The sequence below is a fragment of the Diadema setosum genome, chromosome 8 (assembly GCF_964275005.1).
Source record: "Diadema setosum chromosome 8, eeDiaSeto1, whole genome shotgun sequence".
NCBI classification, from domain to species: Eukaryota; Metazoa; Echinodermata; class Echinoidea; order Diadematoida; family Diadematidae; genus Diadema; species Diadema setosum.
The window spans coordinates 32949998-32962867 of NC_092692.1; the positions used below are offsets into that span (position 1 = coordinate 32949998).

Genomic DNA, 12870 nt, shown 5'->3' on the forward strand with positions numbered 1-12870 from the left:
AACCATCTTGAATTTTCAACACTTGATGATAGACAAAACACAATTTTAAAGCTATTTTAATGAGAGAGATTTCAAGTTATCAATCTGTTCTCTACCAGATTGTGAAAATGCTATTTATATGTATTATATAATATGTGCTCACGGGACCTTATTCCTGATACAAAGGATTAAAACTTACATATATACATGTCGCACAATGCATTTATGTTTTCAATCTAAAATCATTACTTCGATTATGGAAAGTTTCGCTTGAATGATAAAAATAGGATGCGGTTTGTCATCTCAAAATATTGACAACTTGGGTCGAGGGCACGCGGAAGCAGGTGCTTACCAGTCAATGGTTAATAAAGAGCTACAGACTAGTCCCAAGTATACTCGGGCAGGCATCAATGGGAAACTTCAAGTGTTATAGCAAAACCAGCTCATTCTCAATGGGGTAAAGTTTATTAGAATGGCCACTTCATTGTGGGCTTTGCACTGTATATCCTGGTTTCTCTCTCTGGTAATTCAATGCATCCTTATTTACAGGAGTTACGACTGTATCATTCATTAGGAGGGCGAAAGTGCACACATCTCAGAATCTAAATGGTGAATGCAAGTTACGATATGTACATTAAATGACAATTAGATCTATTTTGTTAGAATGGTAAGGACAAGAGATTTCCTTGAAAAGACAAAATACTGCAACAAAACACACACAAATATACAACAAGCAACGTTGGTTTTGTTTTTTACTCCACTCTAAAGCATGGACAAAGCAATACCGATACTTTCTCAGCTTAAAACATCAGACATACAATTTTTTAAAACACGTAGTCTTGGTTTTTTTCTCAATCTTCAAGCATGGGTTCCTATACTTAGGTATATATTCTCTCCGAGTCTGAACACACATATTTGGAGGAAGCCTATGTGTACCAAGGGATAAGTCATACCAAACAAAATGTGTACCCTGAAGGGGCAGGGCTGATTTTTGAATGGTATGGTGTACATTGTGGATAAAAGTAACACTGAATTATGGCATTAAGATTATTAACATATTCTTATCACCAAGATGCAATAAATTATGACGTAAAAATTCTCACCACAAGACGTTACGAAAAAGCAAATCATTTACAAACATAAACAATAATCATCATTCCTTCCACTATTATAATAGTTTAAATGCAACTTTCTACAAACTTGATTCTATATTGTTATGTAGGTATTGAACTAAAATAGCCCACACTTACATTGACGATTGTGATATTGATTGGCTTTATGAAAGGTCATATCCTACGAATACAACGGTTTGATACTCATTTTAGAACACAAGCTTTCAGGAATCAAGAGAAGTGTACACAATGCACCAGGTGAACCAGAGCAGAACAAACAAACTCTTTCCTGTCTTCAGATTATTTTTACTCCATGATGGACGAAACCATCTCTCTACAGCTGTGTACACACAGCGCTCTCATCTAATACAATGTACCTCCGTCAGCAACTTGGAGATAATTTTACTCATGATTGGAGATATCTTGACTAGCAAGTCTGTTAGTGTTACAGTCCAACATTGATTATCTGGCCCTCTCTTGTCCGGACTTCTCTATTACCCGGATGCCTCTGAGTAGTGAAGGCAAAGAAAAAAGTGATGTAAAGTACAATTACACCTCCTACAAAACTCACGCAATTTAGCCATGATATTCCCTACAGAAACATGTCATGGATTTTTCAATAAAAAGTTTCCATTTTGTGACTATGATATTACGTATGCAAGTATGAAATTATACTGTTGTGATGCAGCGTTGCACACTGCCTACTACTGGGTCGGCAGCCAATTTGTACTCACATGTTCGCAAACATTGTTTCTCCCTTATTCGGCCAAATTTGCCTATCGGGACAGGCACTGGTCCCGACATGGCTGGATAACAGAGGTTGGACTGCATTAGCATTTTATTCGACCTGTACAATAATCAATCATCTATTGGATTTTTTTATAAGCTAAAAAAATGTGACCCGCTACAACAAAATGATCCTAAAGTCGGGCGAGGTCGATTATTTGAAAATTGCATAATATAATCCCCCAATCTTTCTGCTTTAGATTAATATATAACACATTTTATACAAACAATCGGCTGCGGAGATATCGATGTTTAAAACTGAGCATGTCGAGACGTCTGGAAAATCACTGTTTCGAGAAAAGCGCCCTAAAAGTCTTCCTTTCGACGCAATCGCGATCAAGGGACACGCAAGTCAGTGTTCACCTCTGGACAATAGAAGGTAAGCCCTAGCAACCCCCGAAGAGTTCATTCAAGCACATCAGCGTCGGCGGTCTCCTCGCCAACCAATCAGTGACCAGGATGTGAGAAGCGGCTGAACATAGCGCACCCCGCCCGCACACCAGTCGACTGGGCAGTGTGCGAGCTTCACGCTTCGATTAGCAGCAAGCAGCAAACTGACCAATGAGATCACTCTGGTTGTTGTTAGGGGCGGAACCTATCTGTGGCGCTCAATCCAAATTTTCGAACCAGTTTCTGCTTCGTTGAAACGCCAAAAAACATGGCCTACAAAAACGCTATTTTTTTATCTTTCCTTTGATCATTTTGCTTCAAAATTTCGACAGATGATAGAAAACATGTTACACTCCAATAATATATCAAAATCAGAAAATCATAAGTTTTGACCAATTTTAATGCTCTGACTTCAAACTCGATTTTCTCGGCTTCGACCGTGCGCGACTTTCGGACCTTTTTGTTGTAGCGGGTCACAAATCATCATTAGGATGTGCATTAAGGTTCTTTGTCAAATGCTTCTCTATTCACTGATCAAGTTTTTGTTGATTTCCATCTTGTCATCTTCTATTCTATGATCATCACTCCAAAAAAAAAAAAAAAATCCTCTATTTCTAATTAATAACCTATCAGCTTACAATATTGAATTTGATCATGGATTTTCCTCTTCCTTTCCACCAGACATAATCCACCTCCTTTCCTTCCTGGTTGGCTCTCTTTTGATGCCAGCGACCCTCATCATTTACCATCGGCTCCAGCACTTTCACATGTCCGGTATTTGTGTCTCCCCCCCCCCCCCCCCCTTCTCTCTCTATCTATCTATCTATCTATCTATCTATCTATCTATCTATCTATCTATCTATCTATATATCTATCCATCCATCTCTCTAGATTGGCTGTTAGCGGTGCCAATTTGAGGAGTCGTGCAATCCTAACATCCCCATGAATTTCAATTCATTTGTAGGTCCACCATCTATCACCACTCTAGCTTCCCTGACAAAAGTGCAATCACCCAGAATTCCTTACCGCAGATGAAATCTACTGGGTGTATCTTATTCTGGGAAAGTTTCACAAATATCTCAAAGCACCTGCGTCCAGTCTTGTAAAATGAAGGAATGAAAATTGCTGGTCTAGGGCATTCACTTTAACATGCAGCCGAAGTCCTCATCAAGATACATACATGGAAATAAAGCAGTCAAAGCTTATTCAGTTTATGATGATAGATCATTTTTTAAGGGGATTGTTATTCCACGATGACCAAATTCATATCTACTCATGATGCATATATATGATATTAACATGTGTGTGAGTGTTGTTCATGAAAATTTGTGAAAACACTTTCCTCGATGATTTACAAGCAATTGAAGTCTGTATGGTGATTAATTTCAGACATAGACATGCTTGGTTGTTTGTTTGTTTGTTTCATTTTCATTTTCCATCTGATAAGATAGCTGGATAGCTCATATTCAGCTTCACTAGCTAGTCTTCCATGGGGTTCAGTTGCGAGTACTTGGGGTGCAGCACTTCACCAGTTTACATGTAACTTTGCATATACCCTGCTCCTTGTGATGAATGAATGAATGAAGTGGGAGTTTGTATGTGCATGGGTTGTGACTCTCTCACACAAGGAACCTCCATTTTATGTCCTATCTATTAAAGGGACAGAGTGTTGCCCCTCTTAGTGGGGATGGCATGATAACACACAACACTGCTCAGTATCACTAACTTGGGTTCGAACTCGAACCTGTACCCAAGTCATTTGATTGTATTAAAGGCAGATACATTATCTACTGAGCCACCTTGCTGCCCTCTACCATGTCATAAAACCATGCAACTAAATCATTTCTACTTCTTTGTCATTCATTTCACCTGTAATTTGGCTTTCTCCATGGAAAAGCACGAGATATCATATGACATGCAATACAATTACAGGAAGACGTCAATGACTAGCCAACTGTAATTGTAGGCAATGTCATGGACAGGGAAATCAACTGCTGAAGGAAAACTACAATTAAGACCTTCTGGGCTTAAAGGGTGTGTACAGTTCTGGTCGAGGTGAGGATTTAACTTTTAACGTTTTGCGAGATATTCAGAAACCACTCTATGAGATGTCAAAGAGCATGCAATTCTAAGGGGTATCAAAAGTTTATTTGATGAAAATCGGTTTTGAAATGGCTGAGATATCCAAAAGCAAGGTGAAACAAAGAGATCCTAATAAAAGGCGTGGTCTGTAGTCTTTTATTATTATCAATTTTTTTGATATCTCAGCCATTTGAAAACCGATTTTCATCAAATAAAAGCTGAATCCTTCTTAAAAATACATGCTCTTTCATATTTCATTAGAGGTTTCTCATTATCTCACTTAGGAATGTAAAAAACATGAATCCCCTTCTCAACCAGTACTGTACAGCCCCTTTAAGGCCAGCTGTGTACAGCTCTGAGAGAACAGTATCACCCATCCTCCCCTTAGCATAGTGCTGAATTCCAAGCTACGAAGGTTAATGGCTGAAAGTGGGGTGCGTATCTTTTGCCCCATGCTTAACTCTCTCCTTACTGCTAGCAAATTATTTGTGTTCAACATCACTTGCAGTTTGATGTGGTGGGGACAGACAGGCTTAAAGAAAATAACAATATCATTTCTGGAAGCAAAGATGGATGTCTTGCCCTTTCTCAATGTCATGGCAATTACGTTGCCGCACCAGCTGAGACCGGGATGCCCTCTGCTCCTATTTATAGCTCTCTACATCCACCCCCTAATCATCGATCCCATCACCCACCGTTTTTAGCTCTCGTGTTCGCTCGTAGCAGCAGAGATCCGCGCTCGAAGCCGGAGTCCCCCAGCAGTTTGTTGACCAGTTGTGGCACCAGCTGAGACTCGATGGCCCCCTTCTTGTCGGTATCTAGCTCACCAAATGCAGCCTGCAGAGCTGGAAGGAGGAGAGGGGGAGAGACAAGTGGTAGAAGTGAGTGATGAGTAAGGGATGAGATGCGGAAAGGAATGGTTTAGTTTTGGTTGAGATGGAGCTTCAGGATTTTGATTAGTTTGTATGATAATATAAAACCAATTATAAAATATGAAAGAGCATACAATTGTAAGAGGAATTCAAAGTTTATTTGACAAAAATCAGTGTTTAAAATACCCAAGAAATCCAAAAACAGAGTGGTCCTAATAAAAGGTGGGACCCGGCTTTTACGAAGACAACTTTGTTTGCTTTTTGTTTGGATATCTCAACCATTTCAAAACTGATTTTCATTAAATAAACTTTGAATTCTTCTCAAAATTGTATGCTCTCTCATTTTTTTTTTCATTTTAGTGAATTTCATTATCCTACAAAAAATAAAAAAAAACCTGAAGCCCCATCTCCATGAAAACTAAACCATCCCTCAAGCAATGTTCACCATGTTTGATTTGGCTAATGTATCATAAATGAAATAAATCAGTTGCAGTGGTAGCAGCTTCATTGGAATTGCACCTAAAATGAGGACAGTAAATGCAATTCTGAAGTCCTTACCTGTTTTTACAAATACAGTGACATCATTTGCAACTTCATTGCACATACAAATGTAAATTAGCATACAGGTGTAATGGTGATGTTCTTACCTCACTATGCCTTACTGAACTAGGTACACAAATCTTCTGCAACTATCACTTTATTTTTGATTGAAATCAATAATAAATGATTCAATTCAATCAAATCTAATTTTCAATTTTCTTTTAATATGACATTCAGTGTATTCTTTACACTGAATCGTCACAGCATAGTTACAAGCTACAAATCATAACTTTTGACGTACGAGGTTGCAGTTGATGGTGATGACATTTTGGGGGATCACTGTAAAAGCTGTAAAAACTTCTTGCTCTTACTTTTCCTATGCTGATATTGCATTAACTCTTTATCATAGAAACAAGATCTAGGAAGGACATCCAGGAGGAAATGATGAATGTTTTACTGTTTATCAATGCCATCTGACATGCCACACAGAGTTTCGCTTTTGGGGCTAATGAGATAAATCTTTAACTGTCCTTTACAAGATATCACATAGGTGCGCAAATTAAAGGAGACCTCCGAATGATTTTGCGACTTTTACATTTGATCAACTAAAAATTAGTCATACTGAGTACAGAGTTTCAGAATTTATAGTAATTGGGGTGAGGAATAAGAATTTTTTCAAAATTTATAACATATTGCACTGAACAAGGATGAAGACATGGCAGCCTCACCATAAGAATGCATTCATGAGTTGGACTCAAGAAAACAGAACAAAGAAGAAGGCATGCATAGGTTTCTCATAGGTGAAATTGTTAAGCAAGCGGTGAGATGGAATTACATGCACTACATTTCTGAAATATGTGAGGCTTCTATGTCATCAACACTGTTCAGAGTAAATTGTTTAAGATTTCTCAAAGTATTGGTTTCTCTGCTCAAGGACCACAATATATCTAGATTCCACAAACTATATATGGAGCTGTCGATTTATGTACTACATGATGTGAAATTATGGAAATCATCTGCAATGCCCCTTTAAAGCAGAAATTTATAGAGAATCTAGAAATATGACAAGTTTGATATCTACGGAAAGCTAAGAAGCTAGTTAACAAAACTGGATATCTTTTAGACGATGTAACTTTACCCCCAAACTGTTTTTGAGATTGAAAAACACCCAATTTCCATGACCACGTAGCTCCGTTCGCTACAAGAAACATCGGATTTGAGCGACATCACCTAATGTGTATGAGCTGATTTGCCGTACGTCTATATGAGACCCGCTCTGGCAAAACCCGAAACTTCTCGGCAAATGTGATTTCGCGCTACAGCCCGAAAAAGGTCAAAAAATGACCTACCTCAGGGACCAAATTGATATTTTGGTATCACGTTGTAGGGGAAATTTTCTAGTTTCTGACTGATATCAACAACATTTCAAAATACAACCTACAAAATGTGGAATTTTGAAGAGAAAAGTGGGATGTCAATCTCAAATGTTGGCCAAACTCTTACGTCTAAAGACCAAATCGCCTTCGCTTACGGCGAAAATGACTGTTCTTTTGGCGATCGTGTCTTAGATATTCTGCGTTGAACCCTGACACATTTGGTACCTAGAGAAAGCTCTACCTCTGCTTATTCCAAGTATGGTCATGGCATGATGTCATGCTACTCACTTTCATTCATAAATTCGTCTGAAACATCGCGTAAACAGCCTTGTTGCTTACCAAGACACGTGATCGAAATACGCGTTCACGATTGGTCCACTGCGCCGAGGACCCCCTTGTTTACAAGCAACCTACGTGTTATACTATGGGGATCGCTGCAGCAGCGATGCATGCTTGCAGTGTATCGTGACTGCTGCTCAGCACGGAAATGTTGCAGTTTCCCGCTTTGTTAGACTGTTTTTTTTTTTAGCAAGTTGAGGTAGAAATTAGAATTTAAACCAACACACAAGAGAAAAAGAAGGTCACATTTATCTAACAAACCTTCATCATGCCATTTCGAAGAAGAATCAAGCTGAAATCACGGCATCAAGGAATACCTCTTCACTGCCGATTCTGCTGGTACTGTTGTGCGTACACCTGATCATGGCAATCGCGAATCTTGAGCTGATTACGTTGTGCTTTTCAAACGTCGTATTTCCGTAAATTTATGGGTGTAAAAATGATTTCCAATCAATTACAGCCCTTTGACTTAGTTATCATCCTTCATGAGTATGTATACCTCAGCTATACGCAATTCCCCCACAATGATCGATTTGTTGTGTCAAGAATAACAGCAAATTGTTGCTGTACGAAGGAACAGCTGATCACGGCAATCGTGAATCTTGAGCTGACGATAGGTTTTGTGCTTTTAAAACTTTGTTTTCCGTAAATCTACGGGTGTAAAATATGATTCCAATGAACACAAACAAACAAACAATTTCACGACGCTAGATTGACAACAAATTACACACCAATTTCCTGAAAAGTGTGCACAGTTTGCCTATAGATACGTAAATCCCACTGGGTTGCATACACACGTGGTGACGTCACAGATTTGGCACTTTTCGTAGCCGCATCGAACTTTTTCCAGTGCTCATATTTGGTAAAAATAAAGATTCTTATATTCAAAGCAGAGACAACTTTATTGCATGATTTATGTCAGAAATTAATCAAAATAACATTAAATGATGGAAAACAGTCAATTTATATGATATTATTTCCTATAAATTTCTTCTTTAAGTAAAGATGACATTGCTCATAGCTGTTGTAAATCATATACAAAAACAAAACATGCCTTGGAATACACTGACATTTATCTTTGTGGTTAATTTAGGATCTGGTAGATGAAGTGGTGCATTTATTGTTTACAATCCCATGAACTGGTGAATCCCATAATAACAACAACAAAAAACCTCAACACAGTTGGTAATTTGATGAACTGATAGCCACTGAAATTCCCCCCAAATTGACTCCACAGGATATTCACCTGTTTAATTCCAATTGTTTGACTTAAGCCTATTAATGACTATAAGCTTAAATGCTGTCATGTATACCTGGTACTCGGCTTCAATGTACACAGCTATGAAGCTACATGCTTGATGAGAAGTGTTCCAAGACAATAATCAGTAACCAGTGTAGTGACACTAATGACCTGTAGTCAGATGGAACTTTGATATTTTTTTTTTTTGGAATCTAGATCAAATGTCATTTATCACTTCAGTAGCACATTTACAGGAAGCATGCATACCGACCAGATGAGAATCTTTTAAACTGAAAATGAGACACAACAATCGAAGTGCAGCAGACCAAGATTTCCTTTGCCATGTTATATTTTTTTTTTAATACAAACAAAACAACAACAAAAAACCTGCTGTAAATTCACATAGAGGATGAGCACATCTTGCTGTAACATACATTTCCAATAGACACATTTTATGCCAGAGTATACTGGGTGCTATTATAGTCATCAATGGATTAATTTTTGCTCCAACCTTTAGTAAAGGGATGGTACAGTATTGGCGGAGATGAGAATTGGGCTTTTAACTTTTTGCAAGATACCAAGAAAACACTTATTAAGTAGTAGAGAGCAAACCATTTTAAGAGGAATTCAAAGTTTATTTGATGAAAATTGGGTTTGGAATGACTGAAACATCCAAAACAAAGTAAAACAAAGCGATCGTAATAAAGTGTGGGTCCCACACGTTATTAGAATCACTCTTTTTGGATATCTCAGTTATTTCAAAGCCAATTTCCATCAAATAAACATTGAATTCCTCATAGAATTACATGCACTTTCATATTTCAGAAGAGGTTTCTCATTATGCTACCTAGTTAGCTATGTATCAATCACTCTATCTCTCTATCTCTTACCCCGCGTTCGCATTGGTCCCCGCGACGCGGGGAAAGTCCCGAGATGTGGGACTTTCTCCTCAAAAACCATAATGTGAACGCTCGCTGGGACTTGTCCCCTCGTCCCCGCGAAGCAAGTCGGGTACGGGGACAAGATTTGGAGGGGAGAGTGACCTTGGGGCAATTGATAGTGTCCAGCTGTGGTCATCAAATGTGCGCATGCGCTATGCCTGGATTCAAGTGGCAGAGCTCGCTCCAAGCCCCAAAATGCCCCCACAGCTCGGGGACAGATGAGATACCAATGTGAACGGTCAGTCGTAAAAAAAGATAAGATCTCTTGTGCCTGTCCCCGCGTCGCGGGGACTAATGTGAACGCGGGGTTACTTTGCACGCATTGCTCAGCAATTGGTAAGACAGAAAGGAGACATGTTGACAAATGACTAGGCCTAGAGGTAAACCACATAAGTGTGTTGAGGTATGTCTCACAACAGGCAGTCTATAAATTACAATCCATGAAGTCTTACAATCTCCCCCCCCCCCCCCTTGTAAAAAAAGTTCACAAGACTGTGGTTTCCAGTCACACTCCTAGATTCTAAATCCATGATGCACATATCAGTCCCAGTGGGCGTGGCACATTCAGGTAGCAAAGACACTGGCTGGGTTTTGGCCTCTGATCCTGATCCTTTCTATAGATTCTCGGTATCACCAATATCTGGGTGCCTAGCTCAGGGGACAAACGTGCACCCGGTTTTGGCTGCATATGCACTCAGGTCAAGTTCCATTTTTATCCAGAGGTATATTTTGTTGAAGATTTCTTTTTTTTTCTTTTACACTCTTTTTTTTTTTTAAAGCTTACCTCTAGGAGAAACTGAAGAAAAAAGCAGCAACCAAAGAAAAGCAGATGAAAATTGCACTGAATCACATGGGAACTGAGACACACACAAACAAACCGGTAGCAATTCAATGTCTACTGTGTCTTATCAAGTCTCAATAACATTGAATTTCTGTTGTGTTCAATGACTATGATGTGTCTATAAGGCTGACTACATACAACATACATTGTATAAGACTCCGCTGTCAATGGACTACTCATATAGCTAATCGTTTTTAAAATAGAGAAAGTGATACTGTTCTTTTTCAGTTTTTATGATACAGCGTATCATAGGTTGAAAGCGAAACTATTTACTGCACCAAGAACTGAATGAAATTAATCACTTGAAAAGCCCTTTGTCTTTTAATACACTGCTCCTTTTCTGTCTCCTGACTGAGCTTTTTGAAAACATATTGCCTTAGTTGGGGGTTGCCTTCCTTTTTGTTTTGCTTTGTTTTGTATTTTTGTTGTTTGGTCAAAGTTCACATTTTTAAGACTAATTTTATGTGCTTAGAAATGCCAGTATCAAGCACCATGTAAGTGTCATTTACTAATATTACTTGTTATTACATTAATAGTATTAGTATGATTAATAATAACAATAATGATAATATCATTATTATCATCATTATGTCCAAATAGCAAGAACAACAAACATGCAATATAATTATGAAAATCAATATCAAGTGCTGATCTCAGAAGCATAAATTGCACATCGAGGTTCGTGTAGGTTTGGAATTTATGTATATTCCACAAACCCTGTTATCAATTAATGTCTGGAGAAAAATGAATCACTTCCTTCTTCTGCTACATCATCACGAAGGCAGCTCAAACATTTGAATAAAGGATGCTTCTTTCTGATATATATCCTTGTGGTTTAACATAACCTATCACTGATTAAAATTTACCTTGATACTACAGTTATGTTGAAGATAAATCCCTTTAAAGTTGGTTGTCCTCCAGTGCAGGCCACAATTAGCTTCCCAAATTGTAATTCAACGAGGTGAAGAACACTCTACAACAATTCACCGACAAAATGGACGACACCATCGATCACTGAAGGACACTGCGGTGATGTACTGCCAATTTGCAATTTCCCAGGGCACTCAAGAATTAGTTACATTTATATCAGACCATTCTTCATCAGCCAAAACCCTGGCACAGCATGCTAATCTATCTACAATTGATGTTTTATCTGAATTACTTCTATACCCTCGACTTTTTGTTCCCAGGAGGGTTGTATGATACTGATGATGATGATGCTGCTTTATGTAATACTAAGGCTTCTGTCAGCTTAAATTGCTGTCAATTGTGGTCACCTGCTTAGGGCTTTTGAAGTGCTTGCATGAAATTGAGAAGCCACTGTTAAAGATGAAGCCAGTGATCTTAAAGACTCACCGAAACTATGGAGTTTACAAGCAGCGTATATTACTGGCTGTGAACAGCGGTCTATGCAAAGCTTCTTGCAAGGGCAATGCCATTGTTCATGATGTTACATGTTAGCACTGCATGAATACAACACGGCCAGTTTCCTTCAATGATACAAGATTTTTCTTTTTTGTTCTTTTTTTTTTTTAAGACAAAAAAACTTCAGCACATCATCAAGAGTGCATACATACATGTATACATGTGTGGGCATTAATTCAATTCATAATGCCATAAGTGTTTATTCCAGTATGAAAATTAGTCAGCTGAAGTAAAATCTTGAGACAAAAACAACTAAAGTCTTCTGCATCGTGTACTCTTGCACTGGTACTGTATCCATCTGCACCAACTATAAAGATTTGTACCACAAACATACAGCCTCAATCTACAGGAAAGTACAGTTACCTCCTGTACCTCATACCGGTATCTCAGCCCTGGAGTCTGGCAATCAAGTTGTCCAGGGTTAGACCAGATAAGAAATGCTTGGAAGTCTTGGGTCAAGCTTTTCCTCACAGATAAAGGACTTCTGCCTCACTTAAATGTCACCTTGTGTTCATTCAAGGGACTGGACCATGAAATGTCATTGAAAGGTGCCATATCTTACATGAACAATTCTGAAGTATGTTATCGATATGTCTATACGCCTCATGAAATGTGGTCGGACCAGGGTTGGGCAAGAATAACAGGATGTTTGAGGGCCGCTGCTGTCCTCCAAAGAGCAAATTTTAATTTCATGGACGCTTCATGTCTCTCTCTCGCTCCGATCAGTCTTCAATGTGGAGTCATGGGAATGTGGTCAAGGCATGCTTAAAATAATCATATTATCATATCATCTCCCTGTGAAATAACCCAAGACACTGCTGCATAACTCATCAGCCTAGGAACCGCCCATCTCATAGCAAGGGCTACAACATGGTTATCTAGGCCTCACTTCCTGGGGATATTAATAAAACTGAGTAGCATTGAAATGATAGTTTTTATTCTTGCTC

General features: G+C 38.6%; 1 protein-coding gene across 3 annotated transcripts in view; it reads right to left on the reverse strand.

The window, feature by feature from the left end:
* Positions 1 to 12870, reverse strand: part of LOC140231972 (neuronal-specific septin-3-like) — a 97012-nt gene that overhangs the window by 33632 nt on the left and 50510 nt on the right. For 2 of the 3 annotated variants that reach the window (XM_072312123.1, XM_072312122.1), the window contains exon 2: positions 5045 to 5194. The gene's annotated coding sequence lies outside the window, so the exon portion shown is untranslated. Of the gene's footprint in view, positions 1 to 5044; positions 5195 to 12870 lie in introns of those variants that run through there. The other variant, XM_072312124.1, reaches the window with a different exon arrangement.